At 33.5% G+C, this 13,379-nt stretch overlaps 1 protein-coding gene across 25 annotated transcripts in view; it reads right to left on the bottom strand.

Moving 5' to 3' along the window:
• The window catches only part of ZEB1 (zinc finger E-box binding homeobox 1), a 180,750-nt gene that overhangs the window by 109,108 nt on the left and 58,263 nt on the right, over positions 1–13,379 (bottom strand). For 12 of the 25 annotated variants that reach the window (XM_072749300.1, XM_072749296.1, XM_072749298.1 and 9 more), the window contains one exon: positions 12,730–12,872. The exons of the other annotated variants lie outside the window; for them this stretch is intronic. The gene's annotated coding sequence lies outside the window, so the exon portion shown is untranslated. The remainder of the gene's footprint in view (positions 1–12,729; positions 12,873–13,379) is intronic. 25 annotated transcript variants of the gene reach the window in all.

The raw sequence follows: 13,379 nt of genomic DNA, 5'->3' as shown, positions 1-13,379 counted from the left end.
ATAAATATCCGCGTTGTACCATACTCAAATTGTAATATTTAATTTCAAATAGTAATTATTTTTTCAGCATTCTACACTTATAAAATTGGACAAGTAAGGGATGCCCAAGTGGCTTGGTTGGTTAAGCGTCCAACTCTTGATTTAAGCTCAGGTCCCCATCTCAGAGTCATGAGATCGAGCCCCATGTCAGGCTTCGTGCTGGGCATGGAGCCTGCTTAAGATTCTCTCTCTCCCTCTTCCCCTGCCCCTCCCAAACCCTGCAGATAAGATCCCTCTGGATTGCTCAAAAAATAAATTGGCTAAGCAAATAATCAAAACCAAGGATTTGTTCAAAGAAGAAAGTTAATTATGTTATAATATCAATTTATACATATTTCTAACACCTTAGTTTCATGCATGCTATCTACTGAAATGTTTGAACACTTATTAAATGATCCAAGGGCTCTCAAAATCCGAGTTAGTTTTAAATTTTTTGTGTTGTCAATTTTCAACTGCATTCATTCATTCAACAAATACTGAGTGAAAAACATGAGCCAAGCACTATACATATATGTGCTGAGAATAGAATAGTGAACAAAGCAAACAAAATCCTTCCCTTTCATTCTAGTGGAAGATGGAAGAAAATAAACAGGAAAATGAAGTAAAATATGGGATGGGAGATGGCAATAAGGTTTACAAGAAAAGAAACATATAGGAGGAAAGAGAATTACAGTGGTTTAGGGGAATTATGAAATTTTAGATTGAGTGGCTAAGGAAAGACTAAATTGGCTTGAATAAAAATCCCAAAGTGATTAAGAGACTGAGCTGTACAGGTAATAGGGAAAAGCATTACAGGTAGAGAGAAGAGCCAGTGTGAATCTCCCAAAGCAAAAACTTGCCTGATCCCAAGACCAGCAAAGAGGTCAGTACAACCAGAGCAGTTAGTTGGGGGAAAAAAGTAGTTGAAAGTCTAGGAGTAACAGGGGCCCAGGGGATAGACCTTGGGAGGCCATTTCTTGGACTCTGGCTCTTGTTTTCATAGAGATGAGAAGTCAGTGCAGGGTTTTCATCAGGAAGTGACATGACTTATATTTTAATATACTTACTCTACCTGCTCTATTAAGAACTGATTGAAGAAAATCATGAGTAGGAACAGCATGAAGACCAATCACAGGAAGCTTTTATAAAAATACAGGCAAAATGTGAAGATGACTTGGATCACAGAGATAGCTGTGGGAATGGTGATGAGTACTAAATTTTAAGTATATATTAAGGGCACAGACGAGAGAAAAGACAGAGATATGGGGAATTATTAGGCATGGGGTAAAAGAAAGCTAGGAATCAAGGATGACAACAAGGTTGATCAAAAGGATGCAGTTATTCACTGAGAGGGGAAAACCTGGGGGGGGAAGTTCTGGTGAATTCAGTTCACTACATTATATTTTGAGAAAGCTAAATGACTTCTGCTCATCAGCAAATGGATGGTCATCTAAAGCCACGGTATTGGATGGGGTCATCAAGGGAGTAAATATGGGGGGAAAAAAGAGGCCCAAATTCCAAATGTTGGAGCACTTCCAAGGTAGAGATTGGAAAGTAAGAAGGAATCAGCAAAAGAGATTTAGAGTATTAGCCAGAGAAGGAGAAATTTGGAGAGTGGAGTAACTGAAAGCCTTATAAATAAATAAAGTGCTCGGTGCTGCTGCCAGGTAGGTCAAGTTAAGACGAGGACAGGGAAGTGACCAGCACAGGGGTCAGTAACGGGGGCAATTTTGGTGCCATGGCAAGGGTCACAGAAAATGAATTCAGAGCACAGACAATTCTATCAAATAGATTGGCTGTAAATAGAAAGACATAGGGGAGTACACAGAGGGAGAAGTGGAAACAAGAACTTTTTATAAGAGATGAAAAAATCCAATACTTTTCTATGTTGATGAAAAAGATCCGGTGGTGAAGGAAAAAATAATAATGCAGGAGAGAGAAGTCAGAATTGCCCTAATTGTTGTCCATTAATAAGAATATTTCAATATTTATCTAAAAGTTGGAATCACAGTATCTCATATATTAATAATTAAAAAGTCAAAAATATATTTAACAGTTTCAAGGTAAGTTTAATGAATAAACCAATGAATAATACACTTTATAGCAACTGCCCTGCCCAACACTTTACCAGTTAAATGTATGTTCTCTTTTTCCTTTATACAATATACTTGCTTTATGTAAATGGTATCTTCAAAAGTAAAGATTATATTTTTAGGTTAAGTTGAAGATCATATTTTAATATTTATCAATGAGGATCTGTATTGTGGTTTCTGCACTATGTATTTGTGAAGAACAAAATCTACTTTTATATTCACACAGTCCTCTGAAATGGGTCACTAAGTCCACATTTTGTCCATATACTTTCACTGCAGAATTTAAAAAGCTGAACTACTAGCTGAATACCCTGTTATGATTATCTTACCTAATCAACTGTGCTAGAACTCTACAAATATATGCCCAACTCCTAAAACATCCACAAGCAATGTATCCTCTTGTAGCATAACATATGTATTTGGAAGAGCTTAAAAAATAAACTACTTTTAAACCAAGGATTGGCAAGAAAGCTAAAAAGTAAACATTTTAGGCTTTGAGGGCTAAACCGTCTCTCTTAAGTATTCTTCTTTTTCAGTCTTCAATCCTAATCACTTACCATCCTTTATTTTATTATTTTAAAATGTAAAAATAATTCTTAAGTTGTGGGCCATATAAAAAGAAGCTGAAGACTAGATCTGGCCCATGGGCTATAATTTGTTGACTCCTGCTTTAAACTGCTGTATAAAGGATTAGACATGACCCAGGTGAGTCATATCTCAGGATTAAAGTTGGACATTTATTTAAAATACTTTATATTCTATAGAAAGGAGATACATATTTTTTCCAAAAATGGGAAGAAAGTTCTACCTGAAGTAGCATGCTCAGAAATATGCTTGTATCTAAAAAAATCAAGTTAGTAGTTTTTTTACTGAAAGCTACAAAACTTAGAATATAGCCACTATCTCTGATTACATAATGAATCCAAATTGATACTATTTAACTCTTAATTACTGTACCTGTAAATCGTGAAAGAAAAAATGTCCAATAACATTTAATATGTTTTAATTCTCCTATTTTCCTATATTATGATTATTTATATAGAAAGGAATTAGATTAAAAATATTTTAAGTCAGGAGAGCAAAAGTTGTATTATTAACTGCTTTTGGCTTGTCAGATCCTTTAAGACTCTGATAAAGGTAATGGACTCTTCCTCCAGAAAAGAGATATATCCAAACTTCTGCCTTAATTTTAGAGAAATCCAGACTCCCTGAAACTAATCCACAGATCTTAGGTGAAGATTTTTCAATCACTTTACCCCAGCAGGTAACCTTACATGAAGTTTCTAAAAAGATAAAAATCTAAGGAATTACCACATAATGACAAGTAAAATTATACTATATATAATCTAAAAATCAACACAACAATCCACACTCTTATTGCTGGTGGATGTCTGAGTAATTCAAAGCTTCTAACAACATGGTCTTCATTAAACGTTTTTGTCTCTCCACACACAGTCTGTGTCTCTGCTGCAGTCTGGCCAGTTTCTCACTGTGCCCAATATATGCCATATTTGTTTCTGTACTTTTCTCATGATGGCACCCTTGCCTGCAATGCTCCTGCCACACATACTCAAATTCTACTTATCCACTGGGACCCAAATTAAATTCTACCACCTCCATCATTTCTTCTCTGATAGCATAACTTTTTTTTTCCCCTGAATTCACTGGTTTTACAACACTATTCAGTTAATCCAATAATAATTTGCATTATCACACTGTTTTTGTATATTTAGTCTCCCAACTATTGTGCCAGTAACAAAAGGCAGAAATACTTCTTTTGCATCATTATCCTAGGCTATAAAGCTATTACAAATACGGGATATTTTTCATAAATGTATGTTGAATAAATGAATCAACTCCAATGGCTTTAAAAAGTACTGGTTTGATTTCACTATATAAATGTTGATTTGGCAAAAATTTGAAACCAAACCAAAAAAAAAAAAAAATCAAAAACCCAAATCCATGAAGTGAAATGGGAGTATTTAATTTTGAAAACACAGAATAAACAGTGACATATCCTAAAGCTAGGGAAAATTCCATAAACTGAAAATTATGATCATGATTGCTTACTGGTGTTTTCCATGGACATGATAAAATGCTTTTACTTCAAATTTTGTGGGCTAAATAGAACACTAAATCATAACTTAGTGGTGTAAACTGCCAAGTCTATTAAGTATTCCACTATGTGCTAAGCATCTGCTTATTAATTCAGTGCTATATCTATTATTCCTCTTCCCATAAAATTTCCCAAGGGCATCAGTCCCAGGCAGCACTGCAAAGTACGCAGAGTTCCTACTTCATAATTCCCATCTAGCCCCTTTAGTATCTCATCCCTGTAAAACCAGGAGCTTTCATTCTGCTTTCTGACATCTAAGATTCTCTCTGCAGCTCCCTACTTAGGCTTGTGCTTAGGCTTCAGGTTTCACCTCATTTTTATCACTCCTTTCCTCTACCAAAATTTAATGAATATTTATTGCAGTCACCTTAAATGTTGCCAATCATTCCATATGAATAAACTCACTTTAAAGTGTGGCTATTGTACACTAATTCAAGATTATAATGATAGAAGCACAATTTTTAAAGTATGGAGGCATTACAATGCCTTTTATATCATATGTATGGGAAGATATGACTCCACATGCATGTTGTTAACAGTACAGTAGGGGAAATATAAGTATACATACAGATATATGGAAAAAAATAAGATGTGACAAAACCATGCCTACAAATATTAGAAAGCGTACCTTATGAAATTTGTAAAACAACAGATAGTGAGAAGATAAGATTTACAACTTTCCCCAAATACAAGAGTTCTTTGTTAGCACTGTTATTAATGAATGTCAAGTCATGCATTCATTCAGTTAATAAACAGGTCTTTAGCTGTACAAAGCAGACCTGTGCAATGGTTCATAACTCAAATATATGGATGCTAAACTCATTATCCCCTTCTATCACTAAAACTCATACGATCCATTCCTCTCCAGTGTTTGGACTTAAAGGGTACCACCACCCACTCCTGCTCAAGTCAGAAACCCATGAGTCATCCTTAGTGTCTCTGTATTCCTCAGCTCATTTAATTAATCTGCATGCGTAAAAATTCTTACTCATAAATCTCTCTCTAATGTGCCCACTTCTCTTTATCCTTACTGTCACCACACCAGCTCAAACCCCATTATCTCTCCCCTGGACTTACTGTGAAACTTGCTGACTTCACATCTTTCTATCCTTCATGGGGCAGATGTGGCAAGTCTCACGGTACATTGATATGAGGCATATAGCCACAAGACTAATCAGCAACCATCATCAGTAATATGGGCAAATCTCAAAATCAGAATATTGTGTCTGACTTCTTTCACTCCTCTGAAATGAGCATATACTGTAAGGCCCCATTTATATAAAGTACAATATAGGCAATACTATCTATGTAGTAAGAAGTCAGGTGAGAGGTGTCCTTGGTGGGTGGGGCGGCAAAACTCACTGGAAGGAAAGAGGACAGGGAACTTTTGGGAGCTGATGCTGTTCTGTTTCCTCATCTGGGTGATGGTCACATAGGAGTATTCATCATGGAGCAATATACTTATGATATGCTCACTTTTCTACTGTATTATTATGCTTTCATTAAAAATTCTAGAAAAAATAAAATACAATGTTCAATGTCTTCCCACTGTTCTTAAGCTAAAGCCCAAAGGCCAAATATCTGATAATGATTTTAAAGATACTTTAAAGATCCTTTCCCTCTCTCCTAAGTATTTTCTCTTCATTGTGTCTTATTTCTTCCTTCAGGGCTTTCACGTATGCTTATTCTGCCTTCCCATTTTGTTTGACAACCCCTAAGAATGCTTCAGGTTCAGTTAAAATTTCATTTTGGCAAAGAAGTCTTCTCTGACCCCCAGATTAGGTTAGAATCCTCTCTATCTTCTTTATACCACTCCATCACACATCTTTAGCAAGCTATAGTTTCTAGGAGTACAGGGAATTTATTTTATCTACCACGCTATTCTCATAATTTTCTGTATGTTTGATGACTGATGGAATAAATTTATTTCCTAAACAAGAATATGAAAAGCAGTTGTGGCAGTTTCAAAGTCTATGTACTGCAGTATAAACAGTGAAACTGTTAAAGAGTTTTGACACATGAACTGAAAAGAGTTAAATGCTAAATTGTTTATACACAGAAAGATATAAGCCATGCATTGTAGGCATGCAGAGGCTACTTTTAATTATTCTGGTTTATTTGAAACTTCTATTTTTTTGAAACTTCTATTTTAAACCATAATCTATGTTAATGAAATTGATATGAAATTGACTGTAAGTAAACTTCTACTCATCTACGTTCAGATGTTGGATTATTTTTAAGCTGCCATGTAAACCAAAGTTGTACTACTGATTTAAAGAACTGAGTAGGTGAATTAATTTTATCAATTTCTTTGAAAGCATAGAATATTTAAAATTGGTCTACCTCAAATTAAAGAAAAACTATTTCTAAATATTTGTAAATGTTCCTAAGAAAAAAATTAAGCTTTTCTATTTTAAACATAAAATAATTTGATGAATTAAAAGTAAAAATACAACTTTTATTTGTTACAATTACCTACAGAAAGTAACATAAATGGCTTACTGGGTAGCATATACAAACTGTTCTTCCTGGATGAAAAACCAAATCTGGTTCTCTTGAAAAGTTAGGCTCTACAAAAGCAAAGCAAAAGAGCATAAGTGATAAATAATCACTTTGAGTGAGAATTCCCAAAGGGAGGGAAGGGAATCAAAACTGTAATCTATTTCAGAAATCAACACCATTTTCTATAATGAGCTTTATATTATGCATTTTAGAATCTTTAAGAAAAATTAAATTATTAAATATTTAATTATTAAATATTATTAAAAATTAAATATTAAAATTAGATATTAAATTTAAATAAAAAATAAGGGTGGCTCATTTGGTTAGGCATCTGCCTCGGCTCAGGTCATGACTGAGCCCGAACTGGGTTCCCTACTCAGATGGGAGTCTGTTCTCCCTCTTCCTCTTCCCCGGCTTATATGTGCACACTCTCTTTCTCTCTCTCTCTCAAATAATAAAATCTTTAAAAAATATATAGGTAGTGTCCTAAGTTGTCTTACTGTTTTCTGCTTTTGGGAAATGACCGCTTTTTTGTGAATCATCCCTCAAATTTCTTTTCATTCTAACTTCAAAAATGGTATAAATTCATTAAATCCTGAATTAGGCACACTTTTGTGGCTACCAGAAAAAAAAATAAGTAAAAAAAGGTATTTCCTTTATTTTGAAAAAGTATTAGTTTCCTTAATATAGAATTTGATTACTTACTAAAATTCTACTTTAATAATAAAAACATCTTCTAATCAAAAAAATGAATGACCTTAAAATACTCTCATCACAGAAAAACGTGAAGTATGTACAGTCTACTGTAGACTTTCTTTAACTAGAGACAAAATTAGAAGGAGTCTCAGGCAACACTGCTCAGTGTGATGTTAATTAAAGCAATTAACTGCTTTTTTAATATTCTCAAAATAACATTATTTGCCTATTTTCTTGAGTTTTACTCTCTTTGAATAAGGGATTTGAAAAGAGGAAAAAAAAGTAGGAATCAAATTATAATAGATAATTCATTTTTTCTTTAACTGATCTTTAAGAATTTATCACATAGTCTCACTCTTTACTGAGGGGCCATTTTTATGTAACAGCTGGTAAAGATTCCAGTCAAAGGGTAGAATGGAAGAAACTAGTAGCAAATAAACTGCTCCCCGTTAGGCTGATATTCTCAAATTTAATTAATTCAAGGTAAAACTTTTCCTTCTAAAAACAAGTACAATGTTTTTTTAGAACCAAACTTTATATTTTTTACAAGTATTAAATTTCAAATGAGTAAAGGCAAATAACGTATTCTTTAAAATTCAGCTTATCAGTAGTGATAATGTTAGGCTTATCAGTGGCTGTTAACCAAATTTTTTGTTGCAAAACCCTTCAAGAAAAGGATGAAAATTATGTACACTCTTCCCAGCAAAATACACATACATGTGAAATTTTATTATAATTTCAGGGGATTCACAGACCCTTTAAAGTTCATCCAAACATCACTGGGTAAAAAAGGAACTACATTTTAAGATATTTTACAGCTTTAAATTTTGGTTTCAGAAATAAGGTTAAAATCTTTAAACCAAAGGAAGTCAGTCTTGAGAATAAAAGTGAAAACCCAAACACAATTCAGTAATTTACTCATTGCTGTTAAAGATATTAACTCACAAAGGCTGAACACCTTATCTATATATAGATGTAGGTGTTAATTTGACAAAATAATTCATACCTCAGACCTTAGAAGTTAGGCAAAGTAAGATTCTTACATAAACCTGGATATTTCTAGACATGGAAATGTGTGATATTCACAGCTTTCAAATGACAATAAGTTGTCTCTTCCCACTCCCCTCCTTTCCAGGTTCAATTCCTTCTTAGACTGAGGAAGAAAACTATTATATAACATAGGCTATATTTGAGACTTTTTAGGTGACTGTTTCAGGAAAAGAGTAATACTTTCAGATCCTTAAATTTCTTATATAAAAATAATTTTTGGATCACTGAAAAAAAAAACCAACACAATAAAACAAACCTTACCTGTAATTCTTGTTCTCTGAAGGAAATGCAGTAATTATAAACATATCCACACTCTTGGGTACATTCTCCTAAGCATGAATGGATTTGGAATGCGCCATAGCTTAAACTGAACTGCTAAACTGCCAAACCGCACTGGCGGCTGGATCTATCTGCCTTGCTGGTAATGCAGACCTGTTACCTAAAGTCATTCACCTCGTGAAGGAAAGTGTTCCCCCTGAGAGGGAGTGTGGAGCTGGTGTAATTACTGTCCTTAGAGAACACGAATTATAAATGGTCTCCTTTTTAGAGGTTAAGAGGAATAGATCTACTACTATAGAAACTGTTACATGCTTCAAAATGGTGCTAAAACTTGAACATTAAGAATGTTAAAAAATACGGATGAAAGCTGTTCTTCTGAAAAAGAAGCCCTCAGGCTGTCGACTGTGTCAGGGTCCAATGATCAATACCAGAGCACAGAATTACAAGTACTTAAATACTTGCCATGTAAAATAAGTCTTATCTTGGCATTTAGCATCCTAATATTTTGTGTTAATGCTTGCCAACTCGAGATGATGTGATAGTTGCAGTGGGCACCAATGGTAAGAAACTAACTTGAAATAGCTAAGACCCTGAAAACTGCCAAGACTGTTATCAAGGGTAAAATGTTTTTCATAAGAGGTGATACTAGCAATATGCTTTAGATAATTTCTATTTTAGAAACTCAAGTAACTAATCACGCAAGCCATAATATTTTATAAACCTTTAAGCTTAATGTAGTAATTTAGATTTATAATGTTTAAATTTTAAGGATTGAGTTTCCATGATAAAAACCCATCTTCCGTCTTAAATATCTTAGAGAATTACAAAGAAACGGGCTGTAGATAGTTTCTGGTTTGCATGCTGGTTTTGAGGGGGTTATCAAAATTCCCTGCCGAGGAAGAGATTCTCTACTCTCTAGTCCTACAAGTATCTAGGAAGCCTGATGATGTCTTCTACTCAGTTAAAACCAGCATAGGATTGCCATATAAAATACAGGCACCCAGTTTAATCTATATTGCAAATAAACATTTTTTTTCCTACGTACATTCCAAGTATAGCATGGGTGACAATTATATTGAACAGTTACTCATTATTTACCAGAAATTCAAATTAAACTGGGTATTCTGCTTTTTGTTCTTGATTTTTTTTTTGTTTTGTTTTCTGCTAAATCTGGCAACTCTAAACCTGGGTAAGGGTAGCTTACAGAGTCACCCAGTGGAATTCAGCATGGATGATGCTAACTAAAAATGGGAGCTTCACTCCTGGTGTAGATCTGCACTAATACAGTAGCTATTAGCTACTTGTGGCTGTCGAGTACTTGAATGTGGCTAGTTCAATAGACAATTTTCTATAAGTGTAAAATACACATCAAATTTTGAATATGTCATTGAATAAAAGTAAAATGTCTCATAAATTTTTATACTGATTACATGTTGAAGTAATATTTTAGATATATTACGTTATTTAAATGTAATTAAAATTAATTTCGCTTTTCTTTTTCCCTTTTTAATGTGGCTACAAAACAAACTTACAGCTATATATGTATTTGTGGTTTGTATTATATTTTTACTGAAGAGTGCTGGACTAGATGGCTCTAAGGAGAGGGCTGGGCTAAAATGTCCTTGTTCTTTCTCCAAAATATCAATACTGGCAAAAATAATATCAATACTGTAAACATAGAGCTGCCTCTCTTACCTCCCTTTAGCTATTAGAGTAGGTAGGGAGCATGATTATGTCAAAGAAACTAAATTTCTAGTAGGGACAGTTTCCATGGATTAGCTATGACTCTTTAAAAATAAAAACAAAACCTGACATCTAAGTGCTAGTGAAAGACAAATCAGAAACCTGATCTTTGACAAATAATTCTTACATAATTCAAAAGAAGAAATAAATACTAGGATGTATATGTGTATATGATTAAATGTGCATATGTATACATAACAGATCCTAGTTCCATTTCCAAGAGATGAATTCCTTAGTGCCAATATGTTGGGTTTTCACTTCCATATGTTATAAAAATCAAAGAACTATAGTTTACTTTAATGCCTAATATGAATGGAAGTCTTATGTTTAAAAAAGATCTTATTTTTCATACCCTAGATACAGAAGGCAAGATCTCAGTGGTCCCCATTATATATATCCATGCTACATAACTTATTTGAAATTAGAACACTAGTTCCAATGTGGTGAAATAAATTTTTCTTTTTATAAAATATATTGCCAATACTATTGTAAACCAGCTCATTTTTAAAAAGATAGGGTAGTTTTTTTATTTAAAAAATTCAGCTACAATAATGCTTTAGTCTAGGCACCACATAATAATCTATTTAGTTATTCTTATATCCTTACATTTTCAGTTGGTTTGACTTTCAATTCAAATTTTTTTTTCTAAACTGGCTCAAAGAGTTATTAATGCATTCATCTATTCTGTCTCATGCCATTATAAAGGTTAAAAATGTTTAACATACTCTGACAGATAAAAGTTCAAAAGAATTATATACAGGTTATTTCCAAATACACAGTAATCTCTACATCTTCACTATATTAGCTATATCATACCTACTTTGAAGATTTAAATATTTTAAAGTTGCTGACAGTTACAATAGCAAGACCAGTTCTAATTCCTCAACTATTTTCATAACAAAACAGTAAACTGGTTCTCAAAGTTTTTCCAAAAAAAGTCTCAGCTCCATTTTTTTCCCATTCTAACAGCAAATGCAAAGGTTTTTTTTTTCCTCCTTAATATCTTTTATTATACAGATATAGGAAGAATAATTATTTTAAAAGACAATAAAATTTATCATAAACCAAAGATAGGGCTACTAGATAAAAATCAGCAGATTTCTCCCAAATTTAATGCTACATTCTAGAAGTTCACATCTTTTAGAACTAAAGTTTCCAAGATCACTTTAAGGAAAAAAAAAAGATAAATGAAACTAGATGTAGACTAATTAATTTCTTCATCAGCACCTTAAATCATCCTTGTCAATAGTATAGTATCCTGGTGACTACAACACGAATGTTTTGTTAGACATTTAATCTCTTGGTGGCAGCCCAAATTATCTTATTTAATTCTAACCTACTTTTAATCTTGACATTTTCAAAATCAACATGCTCCTGTTCTTCTTCATAGTCAACGAATGGTATTCAAATGACAATTTAATTTAGGGCTGGTCTTTTTGGGAGGTGTCAATACACTGTATGATAGAACAATAAGGTTTTCTGATATTAGAGTTTAGTAGAAGTAAAAGTGAGACACTAATTTATTTATCCTTTATGAGGTTTGTCTTATGGAACCAACAATGTATATTTCTTTATTTCCTAGAGATAGGGAAAAGCTGTAAGATAGGAAAAGTACCTCTCATTTTAAGTAACTTTTTTCAATTAGGATCTGCCATAAGCAATTTTATGATCATATACCTACTAAAGATTAAGAAGGTCTTTGCTTCCATACTTTCTGAATCTTAATACAGATTAAAAAATGGTTTTAGAAACTTTCTCTGAAGGTAAGAGACAGCTTCAGAAAGATCATAAAAGCGACTCTTCAGAGTAGTTTATATCAATTTAAGCTATTAAGTCACCAGACTGCTTAAACCACTGTCACTGCTTCAAAATTCTTGAATGTAAACCTGAAGACATCCAAGAAGAGTTCCTGATGAGGGATCAACCATAGCAGTTATTAAACTGATTTAAATGCAGGCTGAACTAGAAGACAAGTTTTACTAAAATTGGGATTTAAAACAAAACAAAACAAAAAAACCCCACCCATACATCTCTAGGATATGCCTCACTTCTAAACAAGGAAAACCATCTCTTGATGTACGTGTGTGATGCCTTGCCCACAAGTGGCTGCCTAGGCCATCCGTCTATGAATGAGGAAGTTTGATGGCCTCAAATCCTCAATGGAGCATTCCAAAACCAGACCTGCATTAGGAGCTTGGGCTCATGAGTGTGCACTCACTACACAGTGCTTACCTTTAGAGAACAAGGTGGTTGACACAAACTGATCAAGTTCTCACACCCCACACCTCCAAGAACACTGAAAAAGATCTGCAGATCTTTCTTGGTGCAGGAGGGACCTCTTTTTAATCTTCTTGTGGTGGAAGTTAAAGATTTTCCTGAAGGAGGAGAGAAGAGTAAAATATTATACTGAGATCATACCATCTGGTTCAAGCTTATCTACCTATAGTACAAAATGTAGGTTCTGAAAAAAAGAAATTAGATAAAATCCTGAGTATTCCAAAACCACATTATCTTCTTCAAAAAAAGAGTATCTTCTCTAAGGAATATTGCATGCTCCAAATACTACTCCTTAAACCTAAAACCTTCAGTGGCTAGTTTAACTTTATGTCAGCACTGAATTATCAGTTGGGAAGTTGAGAAAAATGCAGAGAAATCTTGGGTTGACAAATGATCATTCTTGTAAATTCAATGAAAAACATCAGTAAAGCTAAATTCATCAAAGAACAATGAGCGAGACTCACTGAGTTAAAAGAAATTTCCCCCCATTTTTCTGTATCTCTGTATTTCCAAATAATGACATAATGCATCTACTGACAACAGAAAACTAGCCTTCTGGTTGTGTTAATTGCCACAGAATCATATATGAAGCAATCCACTAGAAG

Source organism: Vulpes vulpes, chromosome 2, assembly GCF_048418805.1.
Source record: "Vulpes vulpes isolate BD-2025 chromosome 2, VulVul3, whole genome shotgun sequence".
Taxonomy (NCBI): Eukaryota; Metazoa; Chordata; class Mammalia; order Carnivora; family Canidae; genus Vulpes; species Vulpes vulpes.
The sequence above is the reverse complement of the archived record's forward strand: the minus strand, read 5'-3'. Positions and strand labels throughout refer to the sequence as shown.